General features: G+C 47.6%; 2 protein-coding genes across 6 annotated transcripts in view; both read left to right on the top strand.

The window, feature by feature from the left end:
- The window catches only part of LOC135916873 (uncharacterized), a 150,032-nt gene that overhangs the window by 23,274 nt on the left and 111,186 nt on the right, over positions 1-15,572 (top strand). The window lies entirely within an intron of this gene.
- LOC139054980 (uncharacterized) overlaps positions 5,281-15,572 on the top strand; it is a 45,501-nt gene continuing 35,209 nt past the window's right edge. Inside the window, exon 1 of the mRNA XM_070532686.1 lies at positions 5,281-5,471. The gene's annotated coding sequence lies outside the window, so the exon portion shown is untranslated. The remainder of the gene's footprint in view (positions 5,472-15,572) is intronic.

Genomic DNA, 15,572 nt, shown 5'->3' with positions numbered 1-15,572 from the left:
CTGTGGGCGGCTATAACGAGTGGTAGCAACGCCACCTAAGGTAGAGAGAGAGAGAGAGAGAAATACTTTGGTGGTAGGTGGGAGGGGCTTCAAGGACATGCCTCTGAGCTAGGCAACCTGTGGTCTGTTATAGTTTATGTTTGGGGGAGGATAAATGATAGGATTAGATGATAAGTGTATGATGATGATGATGATGCTACATGCATGATGTTCCTGTCCTGCGGTACATACGCTCGCACGGTTCACTGTGCTTGGCAAACACTGCTAATAGGGAACAGCCACATTGCTAATAGGGAGCAGGCGGGCGCCGTTTTCCAGACCGATCTTTTTTGGGAACGTCACTTTTACATCGATAGATTGGCTAGGCCAGCGGTAGCGAATGTGACGAAAATAATGGCACTTACAACTCCCGTCGACATTATTTTCTTGTCGCATATAGTTCTCGAGTGCAGTACATATGAGGATGTCCTTCCCTCCAGTGAGGCGTTGCGGGGGGTGGTGTTACGTCACGCAAAAGTGAGCGTAATATCCCAGAATGCGAATGATGGAGAACTCGGACCCGGTAATGTTCGTTATGAACTTGGACCGTAGCGTTCGTTATTTCAGCTGCTGTTTTTACCATGGGCGCGTTCGAACCAACAAGTGGTTGCTTCGTGATAATAGCGTGGTAAAGACAAGGACGAAATTGAGTAACACATCAATATCGCCCATTACACACGTTCGTACTTGTCTTTACCACACTGCTATAGTTACCTCATGAATCCGTATACCAACTTGGCCCGGTTTACTGTCGTCGTCCTCTCCTCGAGATAACCTGCGAAAGCGCAACCGGCGGTCCAACCGCGCGCATGCTTCGGACGGCGCGGCAGGTAGAGAGTCTCTCGGTGAGAATATAGGAACGGAGGAATTGGGAGAAAAAAAGCAAAAGAAACCAGAAGGAAACGCAGCAGCTGGGAAGGCTCCAAGTTTCGCGCTGAGGCCGTTGTTCAGACGAAAGGGAGAGGAGTTTCGTTTCGCTGTCGGATAACAAGGCTGGAACGAAACCGGCAGCCGAGCTGCGCCGCTGCGCAACGACGCCGGGTAAACGCAGGGGGAGGCCCTTCGTCCGGGGTTGCCCAGGGGAGAGAGAGAGAGCGAGAGCGAGCTGTCTTAACGAGCCATCTACCCTGTGCAGAGATGGGCTCCCAACAACAATGGGCTGTGTAAGCGAAGAAGCTCGACGACGCCAAGGCAGGGGACAACACGACGTTAGACGGTCGACGAGAGAGAGAGAGAGAGAGAGGAAAGGAAGATGGGCTGTCGCGTACACGGCGGACGGCCACGTTAGGGCGAAGCGAAGAAATTCAACGTTAGCGGCAATCTTATCACGACGGCCACCCGGGAAAAAGCGCTGCGACGACTCCAAGCCTGGTGTTTCTGAGGGGACGTGTGTGTTTGTGTTGTTACCAAAGCCTTGCTTGTTTTGAGCGGATATGGCCACCCGGCCGCTCTCTCTCTCTTTCCACCTTTGTGCGGAGCCAGGAAAGGGTTGGTGCGCGGCGCGGAGGTGTACGTGCCCGTGGCGGTGAGCGCTCGTTACTCCCGGTGCTAATTAGCGAAAGGGCGCTGCTGCCGTTCGAGCGGAAACAGGTGCCCCCGAGTATGTTCTCTCTGCGATCGGTTCGTTTAGTGTGAACGACGCCTTGTCGTGCCCGCCACGTTCCGTTTTATGTAAACAGTCTGCTGCGCGCCTGTGCTGCTTGGCGTCCGCGCGACAGGGTTGCCGCGTCGGTAAAAAGAAAAAAGAAAAAAGCAAACGCTCGAGTTAGCTTGCTTAGGGCGAGAGCTAGCGCTGCTTGTTGGAACGCTCTGCGCAAACCCAGGGGCGTGCTTAGGGCGCGGCTGCAAGTGCTCGGCGTAGTACGTGTGCGAGTTCGTAAGTGCGCGATCGGCGGGCGAGACCGCCCGCCTCACCCCTAATGGGCCGACGCGTTGAACTCGAATCGATAGGTCGTATGGAGTGCTTGGCTGCCTGCTCCTTTGATCGCTGGCTACGCCGAAGAAACACCTGAGAAAAAAAAAAGGGAAGAACGAGTTTCTCGGTGGGACGCGCATTTGCAATGCGGCGCGAATGCAAAGTAAAAATGCCTGCGAACATTGTTAAGAATGGCGAGCCGCTAAGCAAGATTGCCACCTTGCCACCCGATTACGACAAGGGGTGCAAGACGCGCACCTCTCCCTCTCCGTCGCTGCAGCTGGGAGGCGTTCAAAGAAGCGGCCTTTGCGTTGGAATCCGCCGCCTTCCTCCAGCCCCTTCGACATTGTGACGGAACTAGTTCGGTGCGTGAACAATGATTCCGGAGTTCCCCAACGCGGAGCTGATTTGACACGCATGGACAAGCTGCCGCGGGAACGACGTATTTTTGTGCTTCTCACGGTTCGGAGTGGCACGGAACAACGAGCGACCCTCGAGCGGCAACGATAGTTCCCGGAACGGCACCCGCCAACGCCGTCGTCGGGCATCAGAGCGCGGTTGCCTTTGTGTACGTAAACTGTTCTGCAGAGCAGCGGCGCGTTGGTGATGAGTAAACGAACAGTCGCCGCGTCGTAGGACCGGCGGATCGAGTGTATAAAAACTGTGGTTGTGCGAATGCTGAGGACACTTCTCTTGAGCAGTCATGTCACTGACTCATGTCACTGAGTCACTTCTCTCATGCAGTCATGTTGGACTGACACTCTTTTTCTCAAGCGGTCATGTTAGACTGAGTTAATTTCTGTAAATAAACCCCTTTTCCTCGTTCTCGATGAGAAGCAGTTCTTCACTTCATCAACGATCTCAGCGTAAATAAGTTGGACGACGGCATGGGCCAGCTACCTCCGAATTCATGCCGTACTCCAATCTTGGCAAAGGACCACGGACGATGGGATTGAGCCCCCAATCCTGACAACATGTAGGCGCTCCGCTGAATTCATGTCTGCCATCACGCTTTATTTTTTCCTTCTTGTTCTTTTTTATCCATTGAAACACATTGAAAGTGGAAGGGCGCAGGTGGCGAGCCTCTTAAAGGACGACTCCCTTTGACGTCCGATAATACATCACGCATTAGCCAACTGTAACACACTCCGTCTTAATCGCAAGCTTGGCAGACTTTTTTTATATTATATATATACTGTTACAGACTACTACTTTATTGGACTTATTTATATTACTTTGAAGTACATACTTGCCGCACTGCCCTTGCTGTTGTTAGGGCTAGAATCTGCAAGCACGAATAATTATGCGTTTTTTGACATATATATTTAATTCAACGCCCTTAGCAGTAGCGCTTAAAATATCATTATGTTTTTCTCTTTTGTTTGCTTTCTTTCCTTTCTTTTTCCTTCTTTGTTTCTTTTTTTTGTCGTCGGCATTTGTAACGTTTGTTGCCAATTTTTTAGGAGAAAAATTTCACGTCTTTTTTTTTTTAATTGAGGCGATACGTTCTACAAAGAGCCTATATACAATCAGGCCGCACACACAACACATTATCAACATGGTAGAACACTGCGCTGGGAAGCAATTCTATATACAAGGACGTGAAGCACTATAGGACACTAAACATGCACGAAGCGCAGTCTGTCAACTGTTTAATTAACTGTTCAAGATTAAACGGTTGTTAGTTCGCGCTTCCTGTGTCGCCATATAGTGTCCTAGTTCAACTTGTCCACGGTATTTCTTCGCAGCGCAGTGTTCTATACCAGGTCGCGGAACAAAGTCGCCCACCACACCACATTATTGTATTACTATGCTTTCGCAATAGAAAATCTACCACTGTTATACCGTGAGAGGGAGACATTTGATAAGACAGGCAAGACGCGAGAACCAAAGACGCCGCACCGAAGTTTCCGAACCATCTCACCTTGACGGCGGGAAATTTGACAGCGCTTATACTAGGCGCTAACTGCACGTTTGTCGTTACAGGGCTACATCACATTCATAAGAAACAAATTGAGGACTCGAAGTGGCAATTTCGGAGACATTTCCTTGCGCCAAAACGGTCCAAACACTAGAATATACTTCAAATCGATGACGTCGCACTAACGCACCGGCGCTGAGGTCCTGGCGCGAAATTCAAGCTGTGGGGGTGCTTCGCCGTTATTTTCTCGAGTATGAATAGCCATTTTCCCGCTAAATAAATTAAAGCTTAGTCGCCGAGGGATGTTTCACCAGCCTAAACTGATATGGTGTTGCTATTTTATGTCCTCTTTAATATACGGGAGAGGGTAACACATCTACCGCAGACACCGCAACAATTCTGTCTCGCTCAATGCGGTGGTCACTCGAACTATTCCGCGTGGTAGAGAGAATAAACTTTATTGTACGAAGGAACTCCGTGGGGTTAATGTCGGGTGGAGCCTTCTTGTGGAGCCCCACTGGCCGTAGCGGCTCGCCGGGCCTGGTCCAGGGTCGCCAGTTGGCTTCCCAGTGCCAGCTCGGAAAGCCGAGCCTCCCAAGACCACGTCGTGAGTGTTTGTTCCGCGTGGTAGAACGTTTTCCGTCAGCACTGATCGATGTTCGCAGGCGGTCCCCCTCCTCCCGTGTCAGTGATGCGATGCACGGTGGTAGCCAGGGCCATGGTGCGTAGCCGTTCGCTCGCCTGGCATTGGGGAGGGCGTGTATACGTAGCAAAAGTAAATCAAACGTGGTAAATCAATACTGCAAATTTGGCTAGTTCGGTTTGATTGACGACACAAAACTCGGCGCTAAAACGAAAAGCAAAGGTAGGAGTGCACGATAAGAGAAGGAGTCATGTGCACAGCCCTGCGGGAGGAGCGGGAATTCAACCTTGCAACGTCGTCGATACACCACCGCTGGTTAATCAAACGGGTTCAGCAACTCACTGCACCCGTATTCGTCTCACTGCTGTATCCCTCGAACTGAAGCTAGCATAATTGGCAAAAAAAGAAACGGTGGCGCCCGGAGGCGCAAATCGGGAGAAGGCCACTCCGCGCTGTATTGTATACAAGCTCGCAAACTATGTACTTCGCGCCACCCTGATGGATAGCCCCTCGGGAGGACAGCGCACACCGTGCAGACTCGAGATGCTGTTGACAACAGATGTCGACATGTCCCTCGCTGGTCTACGTAGGTCGCTGTCGCTATTTCTGGGCCGATGGTCAATCTAGCAGAGTGTGTGGGGGCTGCAATTCCCCGCGGCGGCGCGCGATCCCGGCTCCAGAGGCGCTTCGGATGTCGCGTATACGCGGTCCTCCTCGCTGTTGCGTGTAGGGCGAGTCATTGCGGAAGAGTGGATCGGTCCAAGCAGGAGCCTGGCTGTCACGCGAGGGAGTTGCGCTGACGGCCGGCTATTACCCCGGAGACTCCTTAAGGTCTCCTACGGGTCGATCACGTCGAAAACATTCTCCAGCGAACGGGACGTAAAACTGCCATCCCAATCCAAACTGGGCCGAGTGTTGTAATTTTGCTCTTTCCAGTGGCGACCAGCGAAACGGTACGTGGCTGACGCGCCGTAGGAAGTCGTTCCTGCGTTTCTCCTGCTGATTTTAGCGTAGCTGTAGCCAAGTTCCGCTCACGACTTCGTGTAGTGAGGATTGTGCTCTGTGTATACTTGGCCTTCAGACGTAGTGCGTCTTATTACGTGTCGGCGGAGCCTACTGTACGTAGCTGCGCCATTACTTGGACCCTAGACGAGCGAGAGATGAACGAAAGTTAACGAAAGTTAGCGAAAGTTAACAAGCCATTGAATCGACGTTGTAGAGTTTTTGTTGTCTATGCGTCTTTGATACTTTGACCGAGCATGAAGTGCGGAATTACAGAACTAATTTCTATGGTTTTCGGCAGATAGCTCGTGTTGAACTTGAAATCAATTAATGTATTGTAACTATATTTTTCTTGTTCCTGTGCTTGTTGACGAAACGTCGCAGAAAAATATTATTTGGCTCATAAACATATATGTGGAAGGGTTTTTGGATTCATGCAGTGTACGCCTCTTTGCCATCACGCTTTGCCATCATATGTCCAATTTGGTTGTATTACGGGATGACTAAAGGGAAGAAAATTTTTGACCTGTATCAGTAAATTACCTTCCTAGAGTGAAAAAAGAAGAAAAAGAAAAAGCCGCTGTTACACCGTGAGAGGAGGACAGCTAGAAATGGTGCAAATCGAAGTAAAAAAAATGATAATAACAAGGAAAAGAAAAGCATCTTGAAATCTGTGACGTCAGACAGAAGTGCTTGCGCGGAGCTTTGGACTCGAAGTTAAGAAAATGGAAGTTTGGAGGCTCCGTTTTCTCTTTTAGTAATCAACCCATTACCGCGAAATTAATAAAAATAGAGTTTTGAAAGACTGCTTTACCAGCATAAGCTGATCTAGTGTTTCTTTTTAGCGATCATTTAAGTACGTATGCTCTTTGTGAATTGACGTCGCTAACATTCGTAACATGCGTATTCTCTTTGGTTTATTGTGGTCCGTATAGATGGGAGGGACACTGCCGAGCGGGTTGTTTGAAGGATGCCTGCAGGCGTTAATCGAAAAAAAGTTCATGTTGTGGGCCCACATGCCCTCTATAGAAACATAATACACTTCCATCTCTCTCTCTCTCCCACACAATATTTAATTTGAAAAGTGCGCAGAATCTTTATCGATTTTTTTTCTCTGGATTCTATTATGCGCACTCTTCAAATTAATTATTGTATGGGAAGGAATCTCGGTGAGGACTCAACACGGTCGAGCTCAGGTTCGGCCACGTCCGGTGGCGCGGAATAGCCTGCATGCACACGACTCGCCTCTAATAGCTTGCTCGGGCTCGATTGCCTCAAGTGGGAACGTCCGCATTCGCGGTTTGGAGGGCGGCTCGGGTGCGGCGCCGGAACCCCTCGATGCGTGAGCGGGCTCAGTGATAAGCGACCTCGCCCCCTACTTTCTGGCTTCGCCCGCCTCAGCTTGCCAAGAATGTCGGCCAGGCACGTGACTCGATCCTCGCCTCGGAGATTCCGCTCCGAGAGACTGTTTACGATAGCGGCTACGACAGCGTCCGATCGACGCGTCGCCGCCTTTCACGTGTCCCCGTCGCGCTGCCTGCATAATACGCTTTCCGTGCAGCGGCTGCATGCCTTGCCGTGCGCTCTTCGGAGATTACGTTTCCTGCCTCGTGCGTTGCCTGTCTTTGATATATTTCTCTCGCATCGAAAAGGCGCTCGTTCCCTTTGTCGCCGCCGCGCTTACGGATATGTACACGCGCTGCTATACCATTTCTGGGTCGCGCGCCCGCTCGTTCTCTCCGTTTGCCCCTCCGCCGAAATGGATGCTGTCGTCTGGCCGTCGTCGACGCGTCGTCTGCTCTTCTCTCACGCATCGGCGTGCTCGCTTCCGCTGCGTTTGTTCGTTGCGCCTTAAGCCAGTCCGTTTGACGTGCCTTTTCTTAGAGACAGCGCGAGACGCTGCGATCGATTCCCCGAGCTCGCTACTCGAGAATCTTGTCTTCGCGCCTGTTTTATCTTCGGTTGGGCGCACGCGTGTCCGCATGCGTCACGCGTTTCGCACGAAGGATCGCTCCGGGACGCCGGTGCAAATCGCGTAGGGCAACGAGTGAAAGCGTAGACCGCACGTCTTTCCTTCTCGTTTGTGTCACCCGAAACGGTTGGAGCACGGATCGTTAGCGCGTGTTCGCTCTGTTTGCGCGCAGCAGGAACGAGTTTGTTCTCATTTGAAGGCTCTGTCTGCTAACCTGTCGCTGGCGTAGAAGCGCAATCGCGTGAAAGCGCCTGCCGCTTGCCTGGCCCGCGGTCGGAAAGCTATAGCCTTTGTAGTCGCGCGCTGGCATGCCTCTTCTGCCAGCTGTCTCGCGTGTAAAGGAGGTGAGGCAACAGGAATACTGTCGCCCTTAGTCAAGGTTAGTTCTTGCGCTTCTCAGGTTTGCAATATAGTGCAGAAACAATTACCTAAGACTGGACAGCGGCACGTCGGGCACAGATGAATTGATGAAATCGGGTTACAGCAGCGATCGCACGAACACAAGTTATAGCTTGTATTCATGTGATTGCAGCTGTCGTTTTAAAGGAACACGAAAGAGCAACCCCAAATAAGTTTACAAAGACTAGTAAGAACTGCCGCAGTGGCTTGGTGGCAATGGCGTTGCTCTGCTAAGCTCGAGGACGCGGGTTCGATCCCCACCGCGACGACCGCATTTCGATAGGGACAAAATGACCGTGCAAGCGCAGTAGCGCTTGCGCGGCTTCTGATGCGATGTTGCGCCTTAAATTGTGCGCCAACCTCTCCTTGTATCATATCAATAATAATAATAAAAAAAGTCGCGTCGATGTTTCAGAATTATTTCTTCCCACAGAGGCTGGTCGTCCTACTGGTTCAGCACGACGGAAAGCGATGGTCTCTGCACACTGCACTGCAGGCATTGGCAAAGAACATGACTAATCGTTTTTGCGTTGCCGCAATCGCCACATGCTGCGGTGTCGGCCATCGCTATGTGGAACGCATATGCATTGGTAAACACAGACCCCCAACCATAGCCTACACAAAAGGGTCGCGTCTCTTCGGAGAAGTCTTGGTGGAATTCGGAGACTTAAGGTTAGATCCAGGGTGTGTAAACGAGCACGCATAAAATATGGTTCATTCCACTCTGATGTTGTGCATTGGCATGCAAGTAGGCGGATCATCCTTGTTGCATCTATCCTAGACAGCGGGATCGGTAGACGGTTGTCTTCTCCATGAGCCGAACGATCAGCTTGATCGGCACGTTCATTGCCGATGATACCACAGTGACTTGGTAGCCACTGAAAAATTATTTCATGTCATTTCTCAGTCAGGTGGTGTATGGCTTCTGTGATTTCAAATACCATCTGTTCATGCGGACCGCGTGGTAAGGCTGACAATAAACACTGTAATGCTGTCTTTGAGTCGCAAAAAGTCGACCAATTTTCTGTTGGATCGTCATTAACAAAGTGTTGTGCGACTCGAAGCGCTGCAAGTTCTTTTGCCGTCGGCGTTGTCAAGTGAGATGTTTTCAACTTGATAGTGGTGGCTTTTGCTGAGGTGACGACAGTTGCGGTAGAGCTCTTCGGCAGGACGGAGCCGTCAGTGTACATGTGGGTGTAGTACCTGTACTCCTCATTTAGTAGGAGTAAGGTAAGCTGTTTAAGAGCCGGTGGTGACATATCTGCTCTTTTTCCGGACGCCAAGTATCGTCAGGTTTATCTTTGGTTGAATGAGGCACCAAGGAGGAGCGAGTCGAACAGAGAAAGAAAATGATAAATGAAAGGCTGAGGAGGTTAACCAGGACTGAGCGCGGCTAGCTACCCTACACGGGGGAAGGGAAAAAGGGAGATAAAGATTAAGAGAAGAAGAAAAAGTCCACTGTGGATATCGCCGACGTGGTAAAGTTTTCCGCTCTATATCCACTATAATTTGGTAAAGACTAGCGAAGTATTTTTCATAACTATGTCTTGATTCGTCTCATTCATGTGATCATTTAAGGTTGTGGAGAAGCCGGCAACGTATTGTTCTGGTTGCTTACCTTTCCAGTTCATAGATCAACTAGTATTGCTGCTCAGAATAAGGTTCAAGCCTTCCTTCCTTGAATTTAACGGCCGAAATCTCAGGAAATCGTGACGTCACGGATTTCAGAGTATTTACGAGTATTTGGGTCGTTCCGGCATCGCAGAAGTTCTCGAAACTTGCCGAGTCTGATTCCTTTGGAATGTAATTTGCACCCTTAAAGTGAATAGGGGCATATAATATTTTACGGTGTAGTCCTTATTTACCGATAAACAGTTAAATAAACCTGAGTTGACGCTGTCAGTACTCATGACATCATGGCGAGTTGGTGCGAAAACTTTAGAGAGGCGTCGCCACCAGTTGCCTTAGAATTAGCAAGGCTCCTTACATGGCCAGAACGCTTTCACGACACTTTGCTATTGCATGTGGTAGCGTAAATTACTCATACAATTTGCTATCTGTCCCTTTACGTTACTGAAAGGGCACAGACGGCTGTGCTAAAAGTACACTCATAATCGGCGAAGTGTGCTGTTTTTTTGCTGGCTTGTTATTATTTTCTCAAACGCTAATTGATAATCACGGCAATAACAACACGCAGGAAGAGCGCCGCGTTGAGTACTTAATCCGTATCGCGCTTCAATGTCGAAGTAAAGTAACGAAACGTTTGCCGAAGGCAATTACCGAGATTGCCGCATGCCGTGAAGCACGACTGTGAATGCAGGCGTCGAGCGATGGAATCCAGGCGGAGAAGAAATATTTGCGCCGGCTCTTTCGAGCCGCCTCGGTGACGAAGAAGCGTATATTAAGGATAATTAGTTTCGCTGAAATAATAGAGACAAAACGAAAGGAATGGGGGCGTTCTGATATTGGGTAACGTATATAAGTATGAAAAACAAAGGAACGAGGAGAATAAGACAAAAGTGAGCGCCGGGCATAACGTAAGTGAGAAAGGGAAAAAGAACGAAGGTATTTCTCGCAGTCGAAAACAAGAATGAGAGGATGAGGAAGCGAGAGCAGCCGGGGATCCAACGTAAACACGAAGAATCGCATCCGCTGCCCCGCTCTGGAACGCTGTCGCCGTGACCGCTACTACAGCTTCATTACCGTAACTATATATAAGTTGCTGCAGTAGTTGTGCGGATACTCGGCATTGCGAGTTAAACTAGAACGTTATGTAGAGGGCATACTTGGTAAATGCCATAACGAAAACAAGAAGTATGCCTAGAAGACCCGCTGAGTAATAGAAACGAGTAAGATGGGGTTGTTCAGTAACGTAATGAGAACGCGTATACAGGATTACGAGCGAATACTCAGCAGTATTATAGCATATAGAGGAGAATTGAAGAACAAGGCAAAGATAGTAACGGGAACGTAACGTAACCGTAACACTAACGTATATATAGCTGGAAAAAAAACGTTTTGGGTTCGACCAGGCTGCAGACGGCCTGTTACTGTTACTAATAATATATTTACCAGAGAGCGTTATCGCTGCCGTTGCGGCAGTGTCAGTTATTTATCGTGCGCGCGGGATAACTTCGACGGTAAGGGTGGTACAAATTCCGTTCCCTCTGTGTGTAGCTGCTAAACAAGATCAGAAATAAAGAGCGAAACACTTAGTTTCGCTTTTTATTACGTTTCGCGTTCCATGCTCATGCCCAGAGTGGTATTACTATCTCCATCTTATGATTTTCGTGGTTAAGCTAGTTATAGTTTGTCAGTGGCGGATCAGTCTGTCGGTACTCTTTCACTGTTACCCGCCGTGGTTGCTCAGTGGCTATGGTGTTGGGCTGCTGAGCACGAGGTCGCGGGATCGAATCCCGGCCACGGCGGCCCGTGTGCTTAGATTTAGGTGCACGTTAAAGAACCCCAGGTGGTCAAAATTTCCGGAGTCCTCCACTACGGCGTGCCTCATAATCAGAAGGTGGTTTTGGCACGTAAAACCCCAAATATTATTATTATTATTATCTTTCACTGTTTCTCGACAGCATACAGTCCCAAATTCTTATCACAGGCATCGTATAGGTTAACGCGGGGGACCAGAGCAGTCGAATAAGCTACTTCAAGGAATGTGTGGACTTTCAGTGTTTGCCAATCATCCTGTATGTACACGCTTTATTTCACACCTACCGATTGTAATGGCAGTTTACGAACCGGCCTATTCAAAAGGCTGCACAAGCTCCTTCTTTCGATAATTACGGGTAGTGAAGCATCACTAGTCAATCTTTTTTTTTCTGTTCCGCGAGAGTCAGTGACGTTCTCTCTGACGCTATAAAGAATTAATGATACACTGTAAAAATGTTCACACCCTTAAAGGTGCTTTCTTGTCGCACTGGTAACAAGCACGCTTACCGTTAGGGCCTTACAAATATTTATGGAGGACGACAACAGAGCTATAACTAGATATGCGATGATAAAAGGCGTAAGTGAAAACTGTGTAATCATTCTGACAGCCTCTGGCGCGCAGAAATATCTGATAGGAAAGTTTCATATCTCTCCCTGGGAAATTCTCTTGTCGGATATTTCTGTGCGCTCAACGCTGTCAGAATTATTACATAGTTTTCAGCTACGTGTTTTGTCGTCGCACGTCTAGTTAGAGCTCCGTTGTCGGGCTCTATAAATTTTTGTAAGGCGCTAATGGTAAGGGTGTTATCAGTGCAACCAGAAAGCACCCTTAAGGGTGTAAAATTTTCATGGTGTATAAATCTCACTCTAAAGAAGTTTACACCCTTTGGGTTGTATTTTGTCCCCGAACAATAATCGTCAACTGCCTTGCTTGCGTTTCCTTTCTTGAAAGCTCGGCGCTCGCTAATTTCCTGTCGAGAATGCTGTGTCAAGCTGATAACGCGCAAGCCGTTCGTGACTAGGAAGTTCCGGGCTCGCAGCATTAAAGGAAGGAAATGCGGGCAAGACAGATGGCGATTATTGTTTGGGAACAAAATACAACCCAAAGGGCGTATACTTTTTATTAGAGTGCTGGGTGCTTCCATGAAGTTGGTTAAAAAGCCCGCTAGTCTCCACCTCGCCAGAGTAAATTGTGAATGTTGCATTTAAACGAATGCACACTTTACTCATTACATTTTGGACTCGGGAAGAAGTCAGGGACTCAGGGAGAGCTCAGGGTAACAACGACGACGACGACGACGACGACGACGACTGTACTACTGCAACAGGAGGAATTCATAGTTGTTTGAAGACGTTTTTCTCAAGTTCTTCATACATTATTTTTATCCTTTTCCACATGACACCTTTACCAGTTTTTGTAATACCAACATCTTCCTAATACCATCCAAATCATGGCCAATCCCCCACAGTGGGTACGCGCAATCAAAGAAGGATATCCTATCCTATCCTATCCTATCCTATCTTATCTTATCCTAACAGTGTCATAGTTTGGACACACGGAGAGAAATAAAACTTTATTGTTTTCCATCGGATTAATGAGGTGTGCGGCCATACACGAGGGCGACGAAATTATCCATACAACTATAACAGGAACTTACAAAAGTGTTATGTGCTCTCTCTCCCTCTCCCCCTTCCCCATCTTTAATCTCCCCATCCCTCTCCCATGTGTAGGGTAGCAAACCGGTTACGCTAAACTGGTTAACCTCCCTACCTTTCCTTCTCCACTTTTTCCTTCCTTCCTTACAAAAGTGTGCACTTGTCTTAAAGGGCCCATCACCAAGCTTCGGCGTCGTGAACAGGCAAGCCTGGTGCGTATACCGCGTGGTGACGATCATGTCTACCAAATATTGCATCTATATTACGCATCGCGATAGTGGCTGATTATACGAACGAATTCCTGCGCGTCCTTTTTCTCGGAGCAGCCAGTGTGTTCGCCAACGGCCTTTTTAAGTGTTGATTGCACGAACAGAGAAAGCATCGTAACGAGCTGTGTTCATGTGAGGAAAGAAAACTGCAAGGGAAACAGACAAGGTTGTAGAAATAGAAAAAAAGAAAAAAAAAGAAAGAAAGAAAGAAAGAAAGAAAGAAAGAAAGAAAGAAAGAAAGAAAGAAAGAAAGAAAGAAAGAATATCGCAAACTTACGCGTAGGCCCTCCGATTCTCGCCTTTAGGTATACGTTTACAACAGCTGGCGTCAGAAGCTGCAAATTATAGATCTATAATTTGTCGTGTTCCTCGAAGCTGCAAAACCACGCTTTATGTGAAACCATCCGCATATTGAGATATCTGCCTGTATGTCGTCGTCAAAAATGCATTGCGATGGTACTTTTGCAATTTTACTTAGTGCGCTTTAAAACTTCTAATCGCACGCCCCACCACGATTATTAAGTACGAGCTGCAGTTGATTGTGTTATGGGAAATATTTTTTTTTAACTAAGAAAATTGTCGCACCGTCGATAGTAAATTAACCAATGTCGCGCAGCAAACGAAACGCTCCCTGCGATTTCAACATATCCTTAAATGAACGTCATCCCCACGAAAATGACGACGGCCAAGTCGGTGAGCATACACACGCTCGAGTTCCTGGCTCTAACCTCGACGATTCGATAGATATGTATGCATGTTTGAATGTTTTATATCACGACGAAATATCACCATGAAATATGCCATGCGTGTATGTATACCCTTTATCCAAATCTTTGTGCACGACGGTTAAAAAAAAAATCAAAGTAATAGTGCCGTCGAAAAATTGGAGCCCCTACGGGAAAAATCCTCTTTGCAAATAATTACATAGGTTGGTAAGGTGGTATATTGGGGCCATTGCTTTTTATTGTTTATATTTATGATATCGTATACATAAATCACTCGTTCCAGTATGTCATATACGCGGATGACACTACCTTGCTTTTCCTAGGTATGGACACGGACGACCTTGTTTCAGTAGCTAGCACAGCGTTACACGATTTGTACGTGGGGTCTGTACGTAAATCTTTACAAATAAAGTGTTTAACAACAGAGGCCGTTTTTTCCCATGCCACGGGAATCGTGTGCGCTGCTACAAAATAGCTGCGCTTGAATAACACTGCGATTGAATTTTCTTCGACAGCAAAAGCCCTGGGAGTTATTTTCCATGAGCATATGCTCGCTGTGGGATTACCGTGCCTAAATGTTTAGATAAAAAGTTTAGCAGGGCTTTACGCGTACTTAGGAGGAGTCTGTCGTTCCTACCAGTTAAGTCAGAAATTGATAATCTGTAACGTACTTTTCACTTCGCCCATACGGTATGGGCTCTTGGTGGGGGATACGGGTAACTGCAAACGTCAAATTCAATGCTCATGCTTCACCTATATTTAATGAATTTAAACTGTTTAGATTTGATAGTACATACATACGAATACCTTTTGATATTTGCTAATGAAACTGGAATTAACTGAGGGAGTGATGACCTTAGCCGTATAGCATGTCTAGAGTGAAACGCCTCGTCCCGATTCACTAGGCGCAATGAGTACTGGAATATGCCCCGATGCCGAACAAACTATGGTTTCCAAATGCTAAAATTCACACTTCCGCCCACACTTAATGAATTTAATATTACATCATCTGAGCGATTGCGCCTTCTTTCTCGAAATTAATGACGTGCTTAATCTGACGTCTTGATAGTGTTGTTGGAAATGGATTCTTCTGTATGAGCTAATACCAGCAATATGTTCAATTGTATATTGTGTATTTCTTGTAGCTTGCTTTCAATGGATCAATTTTACGTTGGCATACATTTATTTATTTGTTCCTGTTTTGAATATTGGGCCCATTTTTCTTGCTGGTGTTTTTATGTACTGTGCAACTTTTGTGTGTATTGTAACGTGTATTATATTTTATAACATGAATTACATTTTTGAATGTTGAAACTCTGCCGCCTTGTTTCGCTGGCGGGTGGGGCCAGTCAAGCTGCGTTTCGAATCGCAGCCTTTCTCCCGCCTTTCTCGGCGCAGTTCTTTTCCTTTCTTTCTATTTGTACGTGCGTCAAAGGAATGTTATATGATTGTGGTAAAAACAAACTCCAATGCAAACTCAAACGAAGAGGTACCTAAGAAAAGACTTGCTGCTCTTATCTGGCACCGATCTGGCAATATGGAGGCACATGTTACTTGCATCGCTGAAAGAGCTGGCATTTGCGAAGTCAC

The sequence above is a fragment of the Dermacentor albipictus genome, chromosome 1 (assembly GCF_038994185.2).
Source record: "Dermacentor albipictus isolate Rhodes 1998 colony chromosome 1, USDA_Dalb.pri_finalv2, whole genome shotgun sequence".
NCBI classification, from domain to species: Eukaryota; Metazoa; Arthropoda; class Arachnida; order Ixodida; family Ixodidae; genus Dermacentor; species Dermacentor albipictus.
The sequence above is the reverse complement of the archived record's forward strand: the minus strand, read 5'-3'. Positions and strand labels throughout refer to the sequence as shown.